Source organism: Hippocampus bargibanti, linkage group LG12, assembly GCF_051943395.1.
Source record: "Hippocampus bargibanti isolate YZ-2025 linkage group LG12, ASM5194339v1, whole genome shotgun sequence".
Taxonomy (NCBI): Eukaryota; Metazoa; Chordata; class Actinopteri; order Syngnathiformes; family Syngnathidae; genus Hippocampus; species Hippocampus bargibanti.
Window position 1 is genome coordinate 21824120 of NC_142745.1, and position 24480 is coordinate 21848599.

Genomic DNA, 24480 nt, shown 5'->3' on the forward strand with positions numbered 1-24480 from the left:
GCGGACGGCAACTTGGTCAACGGCACGAAGTGTGCCGACTTAGAAAACCGGTCCACTATCGTGAGAATGACCGTCTTTCCACGGGATGGGGGGAGGCCGGTGATGAAATCCACTGATATGTGGGACCAAGGGCGCGGGGGGACAGGTAGGGGGCGGAGCAGTCCTGCCGGAGGCTGATGGGAGACCTTGCCACAGGCGCACTCCGGGCAGGCCTTAACGAAGTCCGCCACGTCGTCGCGGAGCCGCGGCCACCAGAATCGCTGGGAGACGAGGTGCTCGGTGCAGCTCACCCCTGGGTGACACGCCACCTTGGATGCGTGCCCCCACTGGAGCACCTCCGAGCGCAGCGAATGGGGGACGAACAGTCTGCCTGTGGGACACTTATCGGGAGTCGGGGTACCTTTTAATGATTCCATGACCCTCCATTCGACCTCCCACTGGAGCGCCCCCACGATCTGGCGGCCGGGCAGGATGGGTTCCGCAAGGTCTTCCTTGTCTGCTGGCTCGTGGATCCGCGAGAGGGCGTCGGGCTTGGTGTTTTTGGTTCCTGGACAGTAGGTGAGGGTGAGGGAGAAGCGTGTTAAGAAGAGCGCCCACCGTGCCTGGCGTGCGTTCAGCCTCTTGGCGGCCCGGATGACCGCCAAGTTTTTATGGTCCGTAAGCACGGTGAACGGCTCCTTCGCCCCTTCGAGCCAGTGCCTCCACTCCTGAAGAGCCAATACGACGGCGAGCAGCTCCCTGTTGCCCACGTCGTAGTTGGCTTCGGCGGAGCTGAGGCGGCGGGAGAAGAAGGCGCAGGGGTGGAGCTGCTGGTCGACTGAGGAGCGTTGGGAGAGTACTGCCCCAACACCTGAGTCCGAGGCGTCTACCTCCACAATGAACGCGGCGTTGGGGTCTGGATGGCGGAGAACTGGGGGGTGAGAGAAAGCCTCTCTCAGCAGACGGAACGCGGCGTCCGCTTCTCTCGTCCACCTGAACGGGGTCTTAGTGGAGGTGAGTTGGGTGAGAGGGAGGGCCTTCCGGCTGTAGTCCCGGATGAAGCGGCGGTAGAAGTTGGCGAAGCCCAGGAAGCGTTGTAATTGCTTGCGAGAGGTGGGCGTGGGCCATTCTACTACCGCTTCGGTCTTGGCTGGGTCAGCCCGGATCTGCCCCCGCTCCACGATGAAGCCCAGGAAGGATAAGGAGGAGGTATGAAATTCACATTTCTCGGCTTTGACGTATAGTCGATTCTGCAGCAGCCGCTGCAGAACTAGCCGGACGTGCTGGCGATGTGCCTCAAGGGACTCTGAAAAAATTAAAATGTCATCCAAATATACAAAACAGAAAATATTCAGAAAATCCCTCAAGACATCATTAATAAGATTCTGGAACACAGCGGGTGCATTGGTGAGACCAAACGGCATCACCAAGTACTCGAAGTGTCCCAGAGGTGTCTTAAATGCGGTCTTCCATTCATCCCCCTCTTTAACCCGAACAAGACGATAAGCGCTCCGGAGGTCCAGTCTAGTGAAGACGGTCGCGGCCTGGATGGACGCGAAGGCGGAGTCAATCAATGGGAGCGGGTATTTGTTCTTTATAGTTATTTCGTTGAGTCCCCGATAGTCCACGCACGGACGCAACGATTTATCCTTCTTGGCGATAAAAAAGAACCCCGCTCCCAAGGGTGACCGTGATGGCCGAATGAGCCCGGCCGCGAGCGAAGAGTCAATGTAGTCCCGGAGAGCCTGTTGTTCGGGTTGGGAGACGTTGTACAGACGAGAACTGGGAAACGGAGCGTTGGGCTGAATGTCAATGGCGCAATCATAGGGACGGTGCGGTGGTAAGGACAGGGCGCGGTCCTTGCTGAACGCCTGTCGTAGGTCGTGGTAACAGGGCGGTACCCCCTCTAGGCTAATCTCCTCCCTAGGGTAGCTGTGAGATGGTGCCGACCCGCCCGCGGCCGACCGGAGGCAGTGAGCGTAGCAGAGGGGGCTCCACCCCTGAATGGTAGGTCCGTCCCACGAAATGGCCGGATTGTGGGTCCCCAGCCAAGGTAACCCGAGCACGATAGGAACCGAGCGTGAATGCATCACGAAAAACCGCCGGTATTCCACGTGATTGCCCGAGAGTACGAGTCGAAGCGGCGCGGTTTCTTGCGTAACCTCGGCGAGTAACCGACCGTCGAGATCGAGTATGCTCCGACTCGCCCCCAGCTGAACAACCCGACAACCCAACGCCGACACGACGCGCGGGTCTATAAAACAGCCGTCGGCCCCCGAGTCCACTAAGGCCCGAACGGACATTGTCCTGGTGGGACCGTGTATAACGGCATCCAGTTCCAGTCTCCGCGACGTGAACCCCCCCGCGGACCTTAAGGGGACCCGTTGTTTGTGTGGACGGGGTAACTTACAGTCACTGGGGGTCTTTCCGGGAAGCCCCCAACTTGGACAGTCCGGGGCTCGATGACCCAACTTGTCACAGAGCTGGCATGCCGGGCCGGTGCTGCGTCGCTCCGGCGCCCGCGCAGCGGCCCTTTCGCCCCCCATCTCCATCGGCTCCACGGCCGCGTGCCCCCCACGCGGAAAGGTCCGGGCACCCCCTCGGGTCCCTGCTGGCGGCTCGAGATTAGCCTGGGCAGCCCGCTCCCGGGCCCTGTCTCGCATCCGGTTGCCCAGCTGCAGCGTGAGGGAGATCAGCTCGCGAAGGCTGGAGCACTCGTCGTGGGTAGCCAGTTCGTCCTTCAACGCATCGCTGAGCCCGCGCCGAAACATCCCGCGCAGCGCGCGGTCGTCGTACCCGCTGGCGGCAGCCAGGACGCGGAAGGCGACGGAATATTCCGCCGCCGATCGGTTACCCTGCTGGCAGATCCACAGCTGGGACTCTGCTGCCCGCCCACTCACCGGGTGATGGAACACCTGCCGTAACTCGGCGATGAAGTCCGGGAAGGAGGCTCGGAGCTCCGGCCGAGATTCCCAGACGGCCAACGGCCAAGCGGCTGCGGGTCCGGCAAGCAGGCTGGTAACGTAAGACACTTTGGCCGCGTCAGTGGTGTATACGGAGGGTTGCTGGTCGAAAACTATGGAGCACTGCAGCAGGAATTGCGCACAGCGTCCGGGCTCCCCTCCGTAACGGGCGGGATGTGGGATGTTGGGTTCGCGGCTCAAAGTTTGGGGAGGGACGGCCCCCGCGGCGAAGGCGCCGCTGGTCTCAAGTCTGTCTACCCGTTGGGCTAATCAGGTAATGTCGCGGCGGATCTCCGCGATGACGGGCACCACTTGACCGAGCTGCTCCGCCTGCTGAGCGAGGACGGAGAAGATTCGGTTACTGTCCGCAGGATCCATGTTGGTCGGAAGATTCTGTCACGTTCCGGCGGCGACAGTGGCAGCTGGCGAGCCGGAACGTGTGGTATTGGCGGTGGATCGCTAAGCAGGACAGAGGCGTGGGTACCGGCAATGGATTTATTAACATAAAGCGCGGGTCCGAAAATACGCGGACCCGGTAAAAAGCTCGTGAGACAAAACCGAGAATGACAAACTGACAATGTTAGTGGGTGAGTGGCGGCAATCCACCCCAACCACACTAACCAAGAAAAATAAAGTGGCACACGGGGGTGTAAAATAACCTACGACGCGGTGCAATCAACAAACGCGTTCGTGGCTAAAATCATTCCTCGGGCGAAGCAAATTATGTACTGGCAACAAGTTCCAAGTACTGGCATGGCACAAGGCGAAGTATCTTCCGACGCTGGGTGAGTGCCAGCGTCGGGTTTAAATGTCCACAGTCACTGAGGAGGAAATTGACAGCAGCTGGCGAGCGGAGGCCCCGCCCAGCTGTCAACTGGCTCATGACAATCACGACCTCCTTCTACCGCGGTACCATCGAGAGCATCCTGACCAGCTGTATCACCGTGTGGTACGGCACCTGCACCGTGTCCTGCCGCAAGACTCTGCAGCGCATCGTGAGGACAGCTGAGAAGATTATCAGTGTCTCCCCCCCCCCATCTACACATCTACAACACCCGCAGAGCCATCAGGATCGCTGGCGATCCCACCCACCCCTCCCACAGCCTCTTCAGCTTGCTGCCATCGGGTAGGAGACTGCGGAGTCTCCGAGCCAAGACCAGCAGGCTCAAGGACAGTTTCTGCCAACAGGCAGTCCGGAGACTCAACTCCCTCCCAGCCCTGCCCAGCCTGCCCCTTCCCACTGCCACACTCACAGAACTCTGAGTACACGCTACATGCTGTACTATCATCCTGAACTCTATTTTTTGTTCTTTCTCATTCTTATCTGCAAGACCTCACTTCCACCCTTTCTTGTTTGTTTTTGCATTACTACATTACGTCACTTTATATACGTCACTTCCTCACTTTACATATGTCACTACCTCACTTTACATACGTCACTACCTCACTTTCCAGAGAACACTACCTCACTTTACATACAGAAATTACATGTTTTGTCTGTTGTCAATTGTATGTCTTTTTAGCCACGTTATAAGTGCCTTGCATGTCTTGCACGCTGGGTCCGAGAGGACATTAATTTCATCTGTGCTGTATGTCATGCATATTAGCATATTTGACAATAAAGCTGACTTTGACTTTTGGTCATAACAACACCTAGGTACGTCACTTGATTTTTTTACAGGTATGTTGTATAGCATAGACTCATTACATGACTTCACAGCTAACAACTCACATTTATTTATATTTAGCGAGAGACCTGACACTTTGGAAAACTCTTTAACCAGAGCTATGGCCTTTGGAATTTGCTCAGGATTTTTCAGGAAGAGTGTGGTGTCATCTGCCACCTGGCTAATCGCAACCTGCCTGCCCGCTACCTCAGTACCTTGGACCTCGCTTTCAGTGACCAACAGGATTTGTGCTGAAAGTAAGAACAGGAAGAAATGGGACAACCTTGACGGATGCCACGGGAGACGTTGAAGCGAGGGGACGTACCATATTTAAGCAGTATTGAGGAGTTGCAGTTGGTGTGCATACAGTGTCTTAACAGCCTGAGGAAAGTAGTTTCCAAAACCAAACTTATTAAGTGATTGAAAAATAAAAATGTGTTCCAAAGTGTCAAAAGCTTTGTAAAAATCCAGAAATAAAATAAAACTATTGTGGTTAATAAGTTCCTGATAATCAAGAATATCCAATACAAGACGAACATTATTAGCAATGTGTCTTTTACTCAAGAAGCCTGATTGTGTTTCACTCATTATATGCGGTAAGGATTTTCAAGGACTTGCACACTGCAAGAATCCAAACTAGGGCGCGGAAAATCCAACTGGACCCTCCGCACCCTGCCCACCACCTTTTCCAGCTACTCCCCTCAGGCAGGCGCTATCGATCCATGCGCACCAAATCCAGCAGACATTTAAACAGCTTTTTCCCCCAAGCCATTAACTCTTTGAACTCTTTCAACAGTAGCCAAAATGGAACTGTATAGTGCCACTAAGCAGTTTTTTGACGACGACACTAGTGCTGCGTGTTCTACCGGAAACAAATTCCTTGTGTGTTCTACATACTTGGCAATAAAGATGATTCTGATTCTGATTTTCTAATTCGATTTGCAAGGATGGAGGCTAAAACTTTCTAGTCTGTATTTAGTAGGCAGATCGGGCGCCAGTTTTCAAGAGATGATGTCTTTTTTTTGTTTTGGAATGAGAGATGTAAGCCCTTGAGAGAGTGAACAGGGGAGGGAGCCTTTTGATATGCTCTCAGAAAAAAAAAACATTGAGCAGGAAAGGAGCCAAAGGTCAGAAAATGTTTGATACAATTCTGAAGTAAGCCCATCGTTTCCAGATTTATTCATCTTGAGCTGCTTAATTGCATCCTGCACTTCAATTAGATTGATTGGTTGATCACATGGTTTTTTTCTCATTAATGGTAATAGTGTTATTGGACGTAATGGATTCTAAAATTGACACTGGCTCTGCTTGCATATGGTTGGAAGTGTATAGGTTACCATAGAATTTTGAGCAGAAAGAGGAGATTTTGTGGTAGTCTGAGACAATTTTGTTATCAATCTTGAATGTGTCAATGGTTTGTTTTTTAGATTTACATTTTTCCAAGTGAAAGAAATACGATGAGCATTTTTCCCCTTCTTCCAGCCAACGCCTCCTGGATCTGATAAACGCACCCTCTGCTTTTTGTCTATATATACCATCCAGTTTATTTTGGTAGTCTGCTAACTTGGCGTGGTCATCCTCAGATAGGGTTGCTGATTGACTGGAAAGAGAAATTATTTGAGCACATAAACCGTCCTCTTCCGCTCTTCTGTGTTTCGCTAAATTGCTGCTATATTTCCTCATGTATTTACCGATTTCGTACTTTAGAAGTTCCCATTGGAGGCTGAAAGTTTTGAAGAAGGGCTGTGTCCCAATGAGACTTTATTAACCTGTTTATATTTTCCTTTACCTCATCATGAGCTAACAAACTATTGTTCAGCTTCCAACATAAAGCCTTAGGAATATCCATAACTGGTGTCAAGGTTACCTTAAGTGTGATTATTTGATGACCAGACAGAGGGTTGTGTCAGGAAGGGCATCCGACGTAAAAGCTTGGCCAAAACAAACATGCGTATCATACCTCTGAAGATGGAGGTGACTGATTCGCTGTGGCGAAGCCCTTGAAGGGAAAAGCCGAAAGGAAAAGAAGAAGACAGTGGTGCTGGGTGGTAGTCTACTTCAACGAGGTCCGCAGAGATTGTTTTAGATATCAACCAGTAATCCAGTCTAGATTGTTTTGAAAGGTCCTTAGAGTGCCAAGTATATGTTTTTAGAGAGGGCAAACATCATATAGGTTGTACTTCTCCATGAAGGTGATGAGGTATAGATTAGAGACTGCTTGACTTGGTGGTGGAAGATCTAGTTTGTTATTCATAACATTAAAATCACCACCCAGAATTAAATAGGCAGTTGGATATTTGTTTAACCAGTACTCAACTTTTTTTTAATCAATTCCTTCTAACAATAATATATTTTTAGGACGTGAATTGTACCCATATATATTAATCACGATAACATTTTTATCAGAGATTGCCAACATAAGTATGATATAGTGACCTTCCGGGTCACTGTCATGACCAATAATTTCCCCAGAGAAATTATCTTTTAGAACTGTGACACCGCCTGCTCTTTCCGACCTGTGTGCTCCCCAAAAGTCTCTTCCCCATTGACTTTTCCAGAGACTGACGTCATTTGTTGTCCTATGAGCTTCTTGCAAAAACAAGAAATCACACTTAAATTTTCTGAGAAACAAAAATACAGCTTTGCGTTTCAAGGTGTTCCTTAAACCCCTGCTGGCATTTAGGGAGAGAAGGGAAAGGGACATAGGGATGACAACGGTAAGAAATAGACAAGGAAGATAGAAGAAGTGAAAAATTAAGCTAGGAAAAGTAAAATATAAAAGAAAATACAATTTCTTTTTTAAATAAGAACGAAATATAGAAAACTCAAAAAGCAATCCACGGGATCACTTCAAACATAAAGTGCTCACACCAAAGGTTTGGTGAAGCACAGTCTCTATTGAAAAAGAAATAGAGACTAAGGACTGCTGAATAACCAAAAGTAGATCTACATTTAAACAAAAGAAGTCAGTTGTCAATTAACGTCGCGCGAGGAATCGTCACTTCTTTGTGTAAGGAAGCCGGGAGCAGTCCAGTGGCTTTTTCGGGATCGGTGATTGTTATTATTCGTAGTCTTTTGTGCTAAAATACAGTACAGTACATTTCTTCTTCTTTTCCCTCCAAGGGCTCGCCACAGCGAATCAGTGTCATCCATCTTCATAATTTTGATGCGCATGTTTGTTTTGGCCAAGTTTCGTCGTCGTCGGATGCCCTTCCTGACACCACCCTCTGTATTTATCCGGGCCCGGACCGCCACAAGAAGACACTGGTTTATGTCCCCTAGTGGCTACAGAACAAGCAACTCGTGCAGTAAATATATACTACTGTATAATACAGTAGTATACATTTACTGCATAATACATTTACTGCTTAATACATTTACTGTATAATACAGTAGTATACATTTCCTGCACGGCTCTTGGCATAGGCGGTCGCCTAGGCCGCCATTTGCTGGAGGGGCGCCGCCACGCCGCCAGTCCCAGTTGGCTGTTGTCATTGAATTGTATTGGGGGCGCCGGGATGTAATCTCGCCTAGGGCACCAAATTGGGTAGAGCCGGCCCTGACTGTATTCCTGTTGCAACACAGAGAGAAGGAAAACATGCAAGAACACGTACCACACACACACACACACACACACACACACACACACACACACACACACACACACACACACACACACACACGCGCGCGTGCGCGCGCGATGTGTCGTTCTCGAACGAACTGGCTCTTTGAGCCGGATCTCTGAAGTGAAAGAAGAGAGCCGTTTCCTGTCAAGGAGCCGCAAATAGGAGCCGACGTTTTTTTGTCCTCTATTCCCCGCCCCCAGTCTTCGGTTAAAGCCGCAAGTGATTGGTAGATATTCGTGGCAGAGCAAGGAGGGGAGAATTACAGACACACGCAGCGGTGAGGAGAAGGGGGCAGGGGGGACGTTAGGGTAGACAGAAGGACAAATGTTCTCACATTATGGTGTTATTATTAGTTAATATTTTTTACTGGTTGGTATGATAGCATTATTCATATGAAATGAGTGACAGCTTATCATCAGACCAGAGGAACCACAGGGAAAGTCAAAGTTAGTGGATGGTCTATGTGTGACGGGTCACGGCACCAATGTGACGGGTGTCACAATAGTGACTGTCTTCGTCTCCACGATTCTGCCGTCTTAATGAGACCAGACGCGTGAATGTGTCTTTTTATTTCTTTTATTTCTGCAACACAGTATGGCAGAAGGGATGGGTGAAGTCGCATGGGTTTCGTCTTGTCATTAACCTGAATCTCCTCGAGATTGTTCTCAAATGCAAAACATTATAGATAACAAAAGAGAATTAACAACGTGTGATCGTATAGTGGTTATTTACAGAAAAAGAGAATACAACACAAGTACAATGTTATTTACAAGATGTGCCTGAACGCATCATAGGCGGAGACTCGGCAGAGCGCACAGTTCAACCCGCCATGAACACTCACGGGCAAACGAAACACGACACAAGAATCTAAATATTGTTCAATAAAAACGAAATGAAACAATTATTACCTGCAACACAGTATGGCAGAAGGCATGGGTGAAGTCGCATGGGTTTCGTCTTGTCATTAACTGCGCAATAGAAAAGCACTATGAAGCACACGTGCTCCAAAGTTCCACTCGACAAAACGTGAAGTAAATAATGACACAAAAAGTAATCTGGACTCGAAATGAACAAGGGAACTAATTAGATAACACTAGACAGTATAAAAGGGGGAACAAAATAAGATATTGTCATGAAAATGCGCGTTAATAGACTCAAACAGAAAATTGCGACTCACCCTGAATCTCCTCGAGATTGTTCTGGAAACTATGGGCGGGACATTGTGCCACCCAGTGCGCCGTTGCGTCACTTCCTTCATAATAATAATCTATGTGCACACATAAATCAAGCCATACAAATATTTGATATCATGTAATTATATATCATAATTAATACAGTAAAGTCTCGTCGGTTATATCGATAGTACCGCTTATTACGATACTATTCCTATGAACGCAAGGAGAAAATTACATGCGCGCAGGGTCGGATATATCGATAGTCCCAGTTATATCGATATTTTAGGACTCCTGAGAATATCGATATAACGAGACTTTACTGTATGTCATAATATAGTGTAAAATTATACCATCCATGCTATAAATAACCGACATATCATGCCTTTCATTAGTTTTTGGTGTAAAGAAGCACCATTTTTTATATGAGTAATTCGTTTTTCACATAATTGGACATGATATTTTTTTGTAGTTAGTTAATTTAAGCAACAAAAAAAGGCTTTAGTGAGCCGTGCCAAAAGAACAGGCTCTCTGAAAAGAGTCTGAATTCCATTATTACCTTATACTCCAACACAATAGTGGGCGCCAATTTCCCAAGTACGATTTAAAAAGGGGCGGGAGTGAGACCGAGTGAGAATGATGGGGCGGGGGGGGGGGGGGGGGGGTAAGTACGCTGCCCGGAAGTTGTCGAATCGATCCTGACCAGAGTAACGAAGGTAAACAAAATTGTCGTCTTGTATTGGATATTCTTGATTATCAGGAACTTATTAACCACAATAGTTTTATTTTATTTCTCGATTTTTACAAAGCCTTTGACACTTTGGAACACCGTTTTATTTTTCAATCACTTAAGTTTGGTTTTGGAAACTACTTTACTCAGGCTGTTAAGACACTGTACACCAACTGCAACTCCTCAATACTGCTTAAATATGGTACGTCCCCTCGCTTCAACGTCTCCCGTGGCATCCGTCAAGGTTGTCCCATTTCTCCCTATTTATTCTTACTTTCAGCACAAATTTTATCACTGTTGGTCACTGAAAGCGAGGTCCAGGGGATTGAAGTAGCGGGCAGGCAGGTTGTGATTAGCCAGGTGGCAGATGACACCACACTCTTCCTGAAAAATCCTGAGCAAATTCCAAGGGCCATAGCTCTGGTTAAAGAGTTTTCCAAAGCGTCAGGTCTTTCGCTTAATATAAATAAATGTGAGTTGTTAGCTGTGAAATCATGTAATGAATCTATGCTATACAACATACCTGTTAAAAATCAAGTGACGTACCTAGGTGTTGTCATAGCCAAAGACGACGAAGAGCGTTTTCATTTGAACCTCGATCCAATAATTGATAAAACCAAGAAGCGCTTTAATCACTGGTTACAAAGGGATCTATCACTAAACGGAAGAATACTCCTAGCAAAAAGTGAGGGAATCTCTCGGTTTGTATATCCTACAATGGCTTTAAATGTGGATCCAAGCACATGTAAGACAATGGACAAAATAATGTATAACTTTGTATGGAAAAATAAAACTCATTATATAAGAAACTCAGTCATATCCAGGACGGTAAAGGAGGGAGGCCTAGATTTTTTGGACTTTACTTCTCTAAACTATACGTTTAAGATTAACTGGCTGCGTAATTATCTGTGTAGCCCTGATGCAATCTGGAATTTCATTCCAAAATCCATGTTTTCCCGACTTGGTGGTCTGTCTTTCTTGCTGAAATGTAATTATAAGGTTATAAGGTTGAAAAATTGCCTGTTAACCTATCAAAATTTCATAAACAAGTTTTATTAGCCTGGTGCCTAATGTATAACCATTCTTTCTCTCCGCATTCATGTATGATCTGGAATAACTGTCATATTTTGTACAAAAACAAATCACTGTTTTTGTCTAGATGGATTGACTGGGGTATCATTTATGTAAAGCAACTTTTTAACACAAACAATGTTTTAATGAACTATGTTTCTCAATACGCATCAAATCCCTGTGACCCCTAAGGACTTTGCCATCGTTATGGATGCCATCCCAAGTGGTATCATAAGCCTGTTCAAGGGTCACTCCGCTACTCCCGACAGACCACCACCAATTCCAGTGACAGAAACTGCCCTGGGGAAACTCTGTTTCTCATCAATTGCTCGAAATCGGAACCGTGCAATTCGACATTTGTTTCAAAAATCTTTTGTGATGGTTCCCTACGTTGTTCATCACTGGAGAACGTATGTCCCAAATATTCCATGGGAAAAGGTTTGGACCCTCCCATATAAATTTTTCATCACAAACAAACAAAGAGAAATAACCTACAAACTTTTGCACCGTTGCTATCCCGTTAAACATAAGATACGGTCTTTACAGGATATATCTTGTACATTTTGTGAAGCTGAGCCTGAAACTGCAACTCACCTCTTCTGGGCTTGTCCCGAAACTACTCGCTTCTGGAAACACTTTGTCAAATACGTTCAATGTAAAGTCACTTCTCTATTCATATTTCATTACAAAGACATGCTGTTTGGATATTACAACAAGACCAACGATAAATATTTTATTATTAATTTATTAGTTTTTCTTGCCAAAACATCATATTCATAAATCTAAATTTTGTGGGAGGAAACCCCTATTTGTAATATTTCAAAATGAAATGAAACTATATCAGAAAACAATTCAACTATCTGCCGACCCAAATGCTATCAAAACACATGATTTGTTGATGAAATATGGCATAGGATGATGTGATTGCCGAATTCATCTGGTGTCCCCCCCCCCCTCTCTTTTTTGTCAATTTCACTATGTTGTGCAGACTCGATGGAATGTTAAAACCCCTGGCACCCCCCTTCCCCCCGCTCTCTCTCTCTTCTATTTTGTTCTTCTCTCCTCTTTTTTCTTCTTGTAAAATGATTATCTGTCAGGAACTCCTATTTCCTGTGCGATCAGGTACTGTCTCATACGCGATTATGTCACCTAATGTATGTTGCCAACTATTTGGAAAATATCAAGTATGCAGAAAGATTTGCTGAGACACACCTCAGATGTACTTTTAGAAGCTCCACAAGCTATGGAGCAATGGTTTTGTCTACCTTTGTTGTGTTTTGTTTGCAGTGTTGTTTGTTTGTTTGTTTCTGTTGCTTTGTATGTTTGCATGCCATTTGAATTAAAAAAAAAACAAAAAAAGAAGGTAAACAAAATATGGTGCTTTCGGTTGCTTTTCAGAAGTCGTCTCGAACTAAACCTTTCCAGGTCACAACGTGAATTCTACATCTATTGCCCACATTAATTCCACACACTAGGAGTTTGTGGAAAGTTGCACGTTGGTCTACTTTGATGGACTCATCGATGAGAAGGTTTCTTCAGCCGTCATCTGTACAAAAGTGAAGGTTTCGGACGTTTCGCCTCCTATCCAAGAGGCTTCGTCAGCGAACTAAAGTCTGACTGGTCGTATCGGCCCCATTTATATATCCCTATAGGGATATATAAATGTACTTTTGTACAGATGACGGCTGAAGAAACCTTCTCATCGATGGACCACTCCTGTACGACTGAGAGCTTACACAGACGTTTTGATGGACTCACTTCACACACGAGTTACACGATGACCCAAATTGCAAATGAACAGGCATTGATTTCCTGTTGACTTCCTGCCCTTCTCCGTCATCTACCGACGCCAACGATTGACGGTAACCAAGAACTCATTGTATTTAAATGCCATTGCTATGTCATGACGGCTATTTCAACAACTTCGAAATGTGCAATTGCTGTGGTGTTTTCAAGAACGACGTAAAAAATATCAGCGTTTCATAGCATATTTGCTGTGCATGAAATATGAGTGCTTATTGTAGGGATGTGACAACATTGTTCAAGAATAATTCAATCAATTATCAATCAACAATTAAACGCCATATTAAAGTGCTTGTAAATAGCTTTCAAATGATGTATACAATATTTGTCTATGACAAATAAGGAAATAATTGATTTTTTTAAGTTTCGAAATATGAGTGGATTCTCTGCCTGTAATTACAGTTAAAACAATGCAAATCTGTGACCGAGTTCTTTATTACAGTTTAAAATATCATAACTTTCTTAATTTTTGGCAGATCTTAACGAGTAAGCTACCATTGGAAAGCTTTTGAAATTCGAAAGAAGAACAGAAAAGATTCAAAATATAAATGAGCAAATATCAACGATCGAATGCAGGCAGATTTTCGTCAGGAATCCAAAAAGGCTGTCACTGAATACTAGGAAAGAAAATTGCAAGCTCTAGAAATATAGACGCTTATGCTTCTTTTTGCTTGGCAGTTGTGGAGAAAAAAATATATCCCACTTCTGTGAGTTATAAAAATACAACTTACTCACCTTTATAAACTGTAGCGTTAGCAAAAAGACCGTCAACATCAATCCATTATTTTTCTCGTTGTCGTTTTGGGAAATTTCAAGACCCAGCATGGAGGGAAACGTGTGTAATACGTCCTCATAAACTGCATAGCTTGGAAAATCCCACCAAAAACCATCACGTACTTCACCAAAATGCAATGATATACGACTGAGAGTACGGAGTGCGCTCGCTTCACTGGACAGAAACAATGGCGGGGGAATATAGCGAACTGTAGCGTACCTACTTATTATCTAAGCTGTGAGAAGGTTTCTTCAGCCGTCATCTGTACAAATTTGAAGGTTCGGACGTTTCACCTCCTATCCAAGAGGCTTCGTCAGCGACGTCAGTTAGTTCGCTGACGAAGCCTCTTATAGGAGGCGAAACGTCCGAAACCTTCAAATTTGTACAGATGACGGCTGAAGAAACCTTCTCATCGATGGACCACTCCTGTACGACTGAGAGTTTACACAGACGTATTGGCTAAGCTGTGTTTCATGTTTGATGAGATGTATTTTTTTCCCGAAAGTACGCCACACTTCATTCAGCATCTTTTTATGTGTGTATCGTGTTTCTTCCTTCGACGTGCTAGTTGGCAATGTGTGTTCCTGTGATGAGCGCGCTGGTCTCTGCGACGTCAACTGCTGCCGCGACAAAGAATGGACTCAGGAGATGGCTCTGTTCACTCGCTGCTCAGTGCACACCACCAGGCAAGTCATCATCATGTCATACATTTCATTTAGAAGCGCCTTTCAAAACTCTCAAGGTCACTTTACAGTCACGGGATCAGTTTTTCTGTGGGTGAGCAGCGGCAGCCACACACGCCAGCGTTCACTCAACCTGGAAGTAACTCAAACAGATAGAAAGCTAGCTAGCCAGCCAGCCAATTGTTAGCAAACAGATACTTAGCTAGATAGCCAGTCAGCTCGATAGCGAATAGATAGCAAGCTAGATAGCTAATAGATAGCAAATAGCTAGCAAATGATAATCGCAAGACTATATATATATATATATATATATATATATATATATATATATATATATATATACACAGTAAAGTCTCGTTATATCGATATCGGATATAGCGATAGTCCCGGTTATATCGATACTATTTCTATGCACGCACGGAGAAAATTACATGCAAACAGGGTCGGATATATCGATAGTCCCGGTTATATCGATATTTTTTCGGATATCGATATAACGAGACTTTACTGTGTATATATATTATATATATATATATATATATATATATATATATATATATATATATATATATATATATATATATATATATATATATATAAAATCCTCGTCTCACCCACCATGGGTGGTGTCTGTCCCCCATCTTAGCTCGGGTCCTCTACCAGAGGCCAGGAAGCGAGAGGGTTCTGCGCAGTATCCGTGCTGTTCCCAGCACTGCGCTTTTCTGGACTGAGATATCCGATGTTGTTCCCGGGATCTGTTGCAACCACTCGTCGAGTTTGGGGGTCACTGCCCCGAGTGCGCCAACCACCACAGGCACGACTGTCACCTTTACCTTGCAGGCTCTCTCCAGCTCCTCTCTGAGCCCTTGGTATCTCTCCATTTTCTCATGTTCCTTCTTTCTGATGTTTCCATCACTCGGGACCGCTCTATCCACGACAACGGCTTTCCTTTCCCCTTTATCTATGACCACGATATCTGGTTGGTTGGCCATCACCATCTTGTCAGTCTGTATCTGGAAGTCCCACAGGATCTTTGCTCGGTCATTCTCCACCACCTTTGGAGGTGTTTCCCATTTTGACCTTGGGGTTTCCAGTCCATACTCCGCACAGATGTTTCGGTAGACTATGCCAGCCACCTGGTTATGGCGCTCCATGTAGGCTTTCCCTTCCAGCATCTTACACCCTGCAGTTATGTGTTGGATTGTCTTAGGTGCCTCTTTGCACAACCTACAACTTGGGTCTTGTCTGGTGTGGTATATCCCTGCCTCTATGGCTCTGGTGTTCAGGGCCTGCTCTTGGGCAGCCAGGATGAGTGCCTCTGTGCTGTCCTTTAGGCCAGCCCTCTCTAGCCACTAATAGGACTTCTTGAGATCAGCCACTTCTGCTATGGTTCGGTGGTACATCCCGTGTAGGGACTTTTCCTCCCATGATTGTCCACCTTCCAGCACCTCATCCTCTGTTCCCCATTGTCTGAGACATTCTCTGAGTACATCATCCATTGGAGCCTTCTCTTTGATGTATTCATGGAGCTTGGATGTTTCATACTGGACAGTGGCTCTCACACTCACTAGTGCCCGGCCTCCTTCCTTACGGCTTGTGTACAGTCTCAGGGTGCTGGACTTGGGATGGAACCCTCCGTGCATGGTGAGGAGTTTTCGGGTCTTAACATCCGTGGTCTGAATCACTTCCTTTGGCCACCTTATTATTCCTGCAGGGTATCTGATCACTGGCAGGGCATAGCTGTTTATTGCCCGGGTCTTGTTCTTGCCATTGAGCTGGCTTCTGAGGACTTGCCTCACCCGCTGGAGGTATTTGGTCGTAGCCGCTTTCCTTGTTGCTAGTTCGAGGTTGCCATTGCCCTGAGGTATACCGAGGTACTTGTAGCTGTTTTCAATGTCTGCTATTGTTCCTTCAGGGAGTGAGACCCCTTCAGTGTGAACTACCTTGCCCCTCTTAGTCACCATCCGACTACATTTCTCCAGCCCGAATGACATTGCGATATCACTGCTGTAGATCCTGGTTGTGTGGATCAGGGAGTCTATGTCCCTTTCGCTCTTAGCATACAGCTTTATGTCAGCCACGTAGAGGAGGTGACTGATCGTAGCTCCATTTCTGAGGCGGTATCCATAGCCTGTCTTGGCAAATATTTGGCTGAGGGGGTTCAGTCCTATGGTATATGCCATATTTGATGGACACTTGTGTTAGTGGCTTGCCATTGGCTTCAAGTGTGGTTTTCCACATCCTCATCGAGTTTGCAAGGAAGGCTCTCAGGGTCCTGTTGACCTTATACAACTCCAAGCATTCAGTGATCTATGTGTGTGGCATCGAGTCATATGCTTTCTTGTAATCAATCCAGGCTGTGCACAGGTTGGTATGTCGGGACCTGCAGTCTTGAGCGACTGTTCTGTCAACCAGCAGCTGATGTTTGGCACCTCTAGTATCTCTACTAATGCCTTTCTGTGCTTTGCTCATGTATTGATCCATGTGTCCACTTATCTTAGCCGCAATGATGCCTGACATGAGCTTCCATGTTGTGGAGAGACAGGTTATTGGCCGATAGTTGGAAGGAACTGCACCCTTTGAGGAATCCTTCATGAGCAGGATTGTTCGCCCTTCGGTTAGCCATCCTTGGTAAGTCCCATCAATCAGCAACTGGTTCATTTGTGCTGCTAGGCGCTCGTGGAGAGCTGTGAGTTCCTTTAGCCAGTAGGTGTGGACCATATCCGGGCCTATATATATATATATATATATATATATATATATATATATATATATGTGATGGCATGAGAGGCTAGCTCTCAGCGGGACAGGACAAGGAGCGCAATGGACGACAGGTTTGAATACAAACAAAGGTTTTAATAAAAGGTTTCAGGGGGAAATTCACAAGTAACAAAGGCAAGAATAGTGTCTCTTCCAATACTTAAATCATAATAAAGTCTCTTCTGAGTTGAAACTGAAGACAGAGTTCTTTTCCATGGGTTTCTAGGCCTCACCCCTCTTGATGTCCTTCTCAGGTAGCCTAGCCACCTTTAGCAAGAGTCCAAATCCAGTGTTCTGTCGTCTGGTCCCAACTGGCAATGAGTTCCACACAGCAATCAGTTTCTCCACAGAGCACAGCAATGGAGCTTGTCTTCCCCGCCCCCACACTCAGAGGCTCTCCGCCTTAAAAGCCTTGCCTGCCAATCAAGCCGTGATCAGCCACAGGTGTGGGGTTTGAATTGCTGCCTTCCACCAGATGGGGCCAAAACTCTCTCTGCGTGAAGCCATCTTAGGGGGATGTATTTGCCCTTCAGAACCCAGCCTCTCGTGACATCACAATATCTATTAGTTTATGTACGTGTTTATCTGTATTTTTTGTTGCCCTCCATGACTCTGCTCTAAATCATAAAATATATTGATGATGACTCACTAAGTTTTAACCTTTGTTTTTTTCTATGTTCTTGATGTTTTTTTAGGCTCAATTTAAGGAGCAGACTGGAATGGATTACAAACCGGGTATGTCCCCCCCCGCCACCCCACCGCCTCCATCCCAGCTCCGGTTTCTTTGTCGGGAGATTCCGCCCTCTGCTCGTATACGCGCGTCTCTCAGCAAGGCGAGCTTGTCCGGAAACTAAAGGCAGAGCAGGCACCAAAGGTAACCAACCGGCCACAGTTTTTTTTAATCGCGAAACCTCCGACAAATTTGGTTGAGTTTTCCAAATTGCTCTCATTTTAAAACTTGAAAGTGTTTTTCTTTTTCTTCACTGTCAATTGACTCATCTTGGGCCTTTGATTTCATCTCGCTATATATCGTCTCGGGCGCTCACGTGGCCTTTTCATTTACAGTGATACCTCGGTTTATAAACCCCATGGCTTATGAACTTTTTGGTTTACGAACGTTCCATTTATGAACATTTTACCTTGGCATACGAACTATTTTTCGGGATACACACGGAGCATCACAATGAGTGATGTGTCGTTGGTGATCGAGCCCGTTCTCCTAACAAGAAAATGGCAGCCGGCTGTTTTTGTCCTCTATTCCCCACCCCCAGTCTTCGGTTACAGCCACGTGATTGGTCAAGAACACAGATGTGAGAGGAGGGGGTGTTAAACATTAAAGAGACAGGCAGACGACAGAAAGAGAGTGACAAAATGGATTTCAACTTGGATAGTTCAAAAGCGGAGTATAGACTGCACGGTTAAAATATCCTATGAGTCAGGCTCCACAAATAACGCGCAAAAGCCATCTGTATCTGTCTTGATGCAAAAAGCTATCAACCCAGCCAAAGAGAACACAATTGATGAGGAACAAGGTAAAATTACCGCAGATAAAGCACCTCCAAGGCATCATTCCTCAAGATGGTGAAAGAAGAAGGTTACGTTCCTCATCAAGTGTTTAATGCTGATGAAGCCGGTCACTCCATTCCATCAAGCCATCAATGACCATCACAAAGGTAAATGAAACAACTTTATTAACCAGTACAGTTTACTTCTTTAATTACACCATAGCACATTTATTTTACATAAAATTATAATCAGAAAAACTTTATTCATCCCACAATGAGGAAATTTGCATAATAATAAATCATTCATAAAATTGTGTAGTTTTAAGGCTTAGAAAATTAGATCGTAGAAAATTATGTTTTATGGGGACCTGGGAACGGATAATTCTCATTTTAATGGTTTCCTCTGGGAAATTAATTTTTGGGATACACACTTTTCGCCTTACACACCGTCTGGGAACCAATTAAGTTCACAAGCCAAGGTATCACTGTCGTTGTATTGTCGCAAGCTAATGTATTAATGGTACCATGACCAGATCGACGCGGCGGTCAAGCAGCTCCTGACGCTCAAGGCGGAGTTTAAGAAGTTGACCGGTCAGGATTACAAACCGGGGATGATCCTGGCGACGGCTTCATCGGCTGTGACCCCTTCTTTCTCCTCCCGCTCCTCTTCCTCCTCCTCTTCTTCTGCTTCATCCGTCTTGTACGAACACAGCAGGGAGAGCTTCTGCGGAAACTCAAGTCGCAAAAAGCACCCAAGGTATACACCTGATTAGTTAAATCGAGTGGAAAAAAAACAGTTTTATTTTATAGTTGATGGAGAATAAGAATTTATCATGTTTAAAAGTGCCGTGCTTTGTTGACTAACTAAACAATGGGCCCACAGTCAAAGCGCAGATGGTCACAGTAAATCTGAGTGAAACAGACACGGCAAGGTGAACTGTCGTCTCCATCTAGATTCTAGAAGGTCCGGCGTTGCACAGAATTGAGGGCTTGAGATACTCCCTTTTCACCAAAGTTATTTACGGCTTAAACATCCTGCACAAGCGCCTGATTACAAACTTATCAGTTCATGGAAAAGACAACCAATTAAAATGTCTATGTTTTACTGCTTGCAGCTGTTGGTGCTCAGTACGCCCAGAGGCATTATAATCAAGAAAACCATGTTTTACTAATGCATCACTTTAATTTACATATACTCTCAATAAATAGCTTGGCAGAGAGGCACAGAATTCAGACGTATGTCATTTTATGACTGCGTCTCCTGCCGGCAGTGGGGACAATCTTTCTGCTTCCGAGTCTCTGTCCACGGTGTCTGACTGTCATATCTCTGACAATAGTTTAGATCAGGGGTGGGGAACCTATGGCTCTTTTGATGATTGCATATGGTTCTTCCGATAAATCTAAATACATATTCTCGCTTTTTTCTGTTCATTTTCTGTTGGGGCTGCAGTTGGCGGAAAGTGCAAATTTGATTGGATGACACTGACCTAGGTTGGCGCAAAGCACAATTTTTATTGGATGATACTGGCCGTCAGTTGAAACAGGTAAACGCCCCTTTAAATGAGCCTGACGAGTAAAAACAAGGTACACTTCAGCTTGAACGCACCGAAGGATTGTGGAGAGAAAATATTCTTATTCTAATTTGCAATGAAACAATACCATTGATGAAACAGTCGAATGTCAGTGACATTTTAACAAGCCCCGTGTTAACGCTTAGCATCAACATACTTCTGTGACAAGTATGTTGCATAGCAAGTGTGGAAGCTAATGAGCCGTGTGCAGGATAGCTAGCAGTAACTTCGCATATGGATCCGGCTGGTTGACTTTAATTCCGATCGTTTGGCTGGATTTTTACCAATCATGAGGAACGGAAAACCATTCATGTTAACGGTGACTACGATCACAAAGTTATTTTAAATAATACATTCTGACTATGTTGTAAAGTGGCTGCGCGTGCGTTTGCGTGCGCGCGAGCGTGTTGTGGCTATCACTGAAAAACATTTCTAAATATTTTACTTTTATGGCTCTCTTAGTCAAAAAGGTTACCGACCCCTCGTTTAGAACAACGGTTTTGGTTTCAAAATAGACCTTCAAGTGAGTGTGAGTGTAACCTTTCAAAATAAAATTAAGATTCCAAATACAGTGAGACCTCAACTTACGAACGCCTTATAATACGAACTTTTCATCATACGAACGTCCAATTTATGAAAATTAAGCCTTATAATAAGCACTATTTTCATAATGCACACCCACCACGGCCGGTCCATCAAGCACACGACCTTCGGATCTGGCGGAGTGATCTTCGGCGGAAGCACACGACCGAACAGCGCTCCAGCCGGCGCTACTTTCCATACCCCTTCTCATTGAATGCACACGTCGATCGCCTACTCAGAGCTTTTTGCTGATAATTTTACTATTATGGGACTGGAAAATAAACACCACAGGTTTGCAATCGATTAAAGAAGTCCTTCCGTATCAATTCGAGTCGTCTGGACTTCAATGTAGCGCCTAAAAAAGGCACAAGATGGCACACAAGCTCCGTTGGAAATGGACTGATTTGTCCACTGGGAATTGTAAACTTAAACCTTCTTCACGCGTGTTACCGCAATTGGCTGCAACACACAACGATTCACCATTGCATTATTTATGTAGTTTTCCTTCTAATTTCGCCATCAACATGGTGTTTTCAGATGAAAAAAAGTACCCAAAATGCATTGTGTGTCGCTTTCTCGGTCAGGGGCGTTCCCTGCGTGACGTCACTTAGGGCATCGTCATCAACTCGAAAACAAGACTTCATAAATATTCAGCGTGAGTCTTAAAACGTAAAATATAGCTATATGCGGTGTAATCTTTGTAAAATACGCTCAGTCGAAGTAATTTGAAGTCATTTTACAAATTATGGACGCAACTTGTCCGAAGCTGTCGGTTGTCGTTTAAAGTTTACATTTTTGAGTTTCGACCAAAGTCAAGATTTTTAAAGCAATGACTTAATGGAAACACTCACTGAACTGAACACACTCGATTGGATATTTTCTCATTTAGGACCAAGTGGACGTTGCGGTCAAGCAGCTGCTGGCCCTGAAGGCAGAGTACAAGCAGGCCACCGGGGTGTGGTATTCTAATCAAGAAAACTATGTTTTACTAATGTAGTCCCGCCCCCTTGTTCGTGACGTCACGGCAGGATACTCCTTCACAAACTGCCTTGCTCCAGAATCAAAACAATGGCTCAAAGGCAAAACCATTATGCGTGTTACCGCAATTGGCTGCGACACACAACGATTCACCATCGCGTTATTTATGTAGTTTTCCTTCTAATTTGACGATCAACACGGTGTTTTCAGACGAAAAAAAGTACCCGCAATGCATTGTGTGTTCCTTTCTCGGTCACTGGGTCCAGCCTCACCCAGACTCTGCCTCCAGCGGCCCCTCGGTAAATTGAGTTTGAGACCCCTTGTCTAAACCATCTTTGGCCTGTGGTACAGGGCCCATAACCCGTTGCGCTAGTCATTCTGGCAGCAGTCCTAGCGTTTTGACAGTAACCAAAATACAGTAAAGTCTCGTTATATCGATATCGGATATATCGATAGTCCTGGTTATATCGATACTATTTCTATGCACGCACGGAGAAAATTACATGCAAACAGGGTCGGTTATATCGATAGCCCGGTTATATCGATATTTTTTCGGACTCCCTTGAATATCGATATAACGAGACTTTACTGTAGTAGCTTTTTCATAGTGATTACAAATACTCACAAGATAATAATGATGCACAGCCGTGACCGTCATTGGTCTGGGAACTCGACAAAAATTTTATTCTGCGCATGCTATTAAAAGGCTTTACAATTTCCGGGTATCACATGATCAGCTCGTTTCGCAGGTGACATCAATCAGTGAAACTTCCCCAATCATGTCTATGCCTCACACACACATTTACGCACGTACACTCAAAGAATGTATTGTTTTTTTTGTACACACGCGCTCAAATAAGTAATATATAATGCCTGTAGGAAATCACAAATGGAAAGGCACAACGCTCTCATCACATATTTATAGAATCAAAAGTCTCGAAACTTGTGCGACATCATGACTTTTGTTTCTGACGAAACCAATTCTCACATGAAGTGGCTCCTGTAATGATATGAGCAACTCGGATTTGCTTGTTCGACTACTGATGCTTGACTAGAGACCAAATGCGCATTCGTTGTGAGTCAGTCACTCCTCTCTCCCTCCCTGTCTATGTGTGTGTGTGTGTGTGTGTGTGTATGCGTGTGTTTCTGTGTGATAGTGTGGCGAGGAGTAGCATAGACAGAGATGGACACATGAGAGTCAGATATTCTCCCGCAAGATCAACCTGATGAAGCACAAATGAATGCACACAGGAGGGAATAAGAATAATAATACATTTAAATTACCAAGCGCCTATCTGAATCCCTTTGGCTGCACCATGTGCACCAAGAAATTAGCCAAAAAGATGCATGAGAACTCACACACGCAAAAAAAAACAAAAAACGTTTGCATGCTCACCGTACGCTTGTTTGAACAGTTCGGACCAGCACATCCAGACGAACAAGGACAAAAAAAAGCTTTACATGCTTCGTGTTTGCCAAAATGTTGTAATTCAAGTTCTTGCACCCGAGACGCATACGGGTGTGAAGCCCTTCGTCTGAGAACGCATGCAGGTGCTAAAAGCTGCGTATGTGTGTTGTAATATCATGCGAGGCTAGCTCTCAGCGGGACAGGACAAGAAGTGCAATGGACAACAGCTTTGGATACAAACAAAAGGTTTTAATCAAGGGTTCCAGGGGGAATTCACAAGCAACAAAGGTTTGAATAGTGTCTCTTCCAATACTTATCAAAATAAAGTCTCTTCTGATGCTTAAATCCAAATAAAGTCTCTTCTGAGGTAAAACTGAAGACGGAGTTCTTTTTCCAAGAGTCTCTAGGCCTCACCCCTCTTGACGTCCTCCTCATGTAGCCTAGCCACCTTAGCTAGGTTCAAATCCAGTGTCAAGTCGTGTGGTCCCAACTGGCAATGAGTTCCACGCAGCAATCAACTTCTTCACAGAGCACAGCAATCGAGCTTGTCTTTCCCCAAGCTCCACACTCAGAGGCTCTCTGCCTTAAGAGCCTTGCTTGCCAATCAAGCCCTGATCAGCTGCAGGTGTGTGGTTTTAATTGCTGTCTTCCACCAGATGGGGCCAAGACTCTCTCTGGGTGGAGCCATTTTAGGGGGATGTATTTGCCCTCCAGGACACAGCCTCTCGTGACATCACACCTCCTCCCCCCTTGAGACCGACATCCTCGGCGGTGTGAAGGATGCGAAACAGGCCAGGAAGGCCTCCCTTCGGGAGAGGGCATCCACATTGCCTTGGCGCTTGCCAGCCCTGTGGACAACAGAGAAGTTAAAGGCCTGCAGACTCAAGAACCACCTTGTTACTCTGCTGTTGGTCATGGATTATCGTCTGATAACATGCGCTAAAAGCACTATGAAGCACACGTGCAATCCACAAAGTCATGATAAAAGTGCAAATTGCACCAAAGACGGAGACGATGAATAATAACACTAGACAATAAAAACAACTAAATATTGTCATAAATCGTAATAATAAACAAAAATTAAATATGAATCTCTCAGGTTAAATAGGACATTTGCACCACCTTGCATCACTTATAAAAATTATGGCCAAGTCAAGCCACAATTGTTCGAATTTATATAATAATTAATACGAAATGCTAATGATGT

General features: G+C 45.2%; 1 long non-coding RNA gene across 3 annotated transcripts; it reads left to right on the forward strand.

Annotated features, from left to right (window-relative positions):
* Positions 1–10061: 10061 nt before the first annotated feature.
* On the forward strand, positions 10062–24129 carry LOC148890884 (uncharacterized). Of its 3 annotated transcripts, none has more exons than XR_016116688.1 (5): positions 10062–10123; positions 14355–14472; positions 17925–18103; positions 19268–23640; positions 23834–24129. It is a non-coding gene; the product is annotated as an uncharacterized LOC148890884 (long non-coding RNA). The 3 variants fall into 3 exon arrangements; XR_016116689.1 differs by lacking the exon at positions 23834–24129 and adding an exon at positions 12887–13070 and having other exon boundaries at positions 10109–10123; positions 19268–20016; XR_016116690.1 differs by lacking the exons at positions 10062–10123; positions 23834–24129 and adding an exon at positions 10134–10339 and having other exon boundaries at positions 19268–20016.
* The last annotated feature ends 351 nt before the right edge of the window (positions 24130–24480 follow it).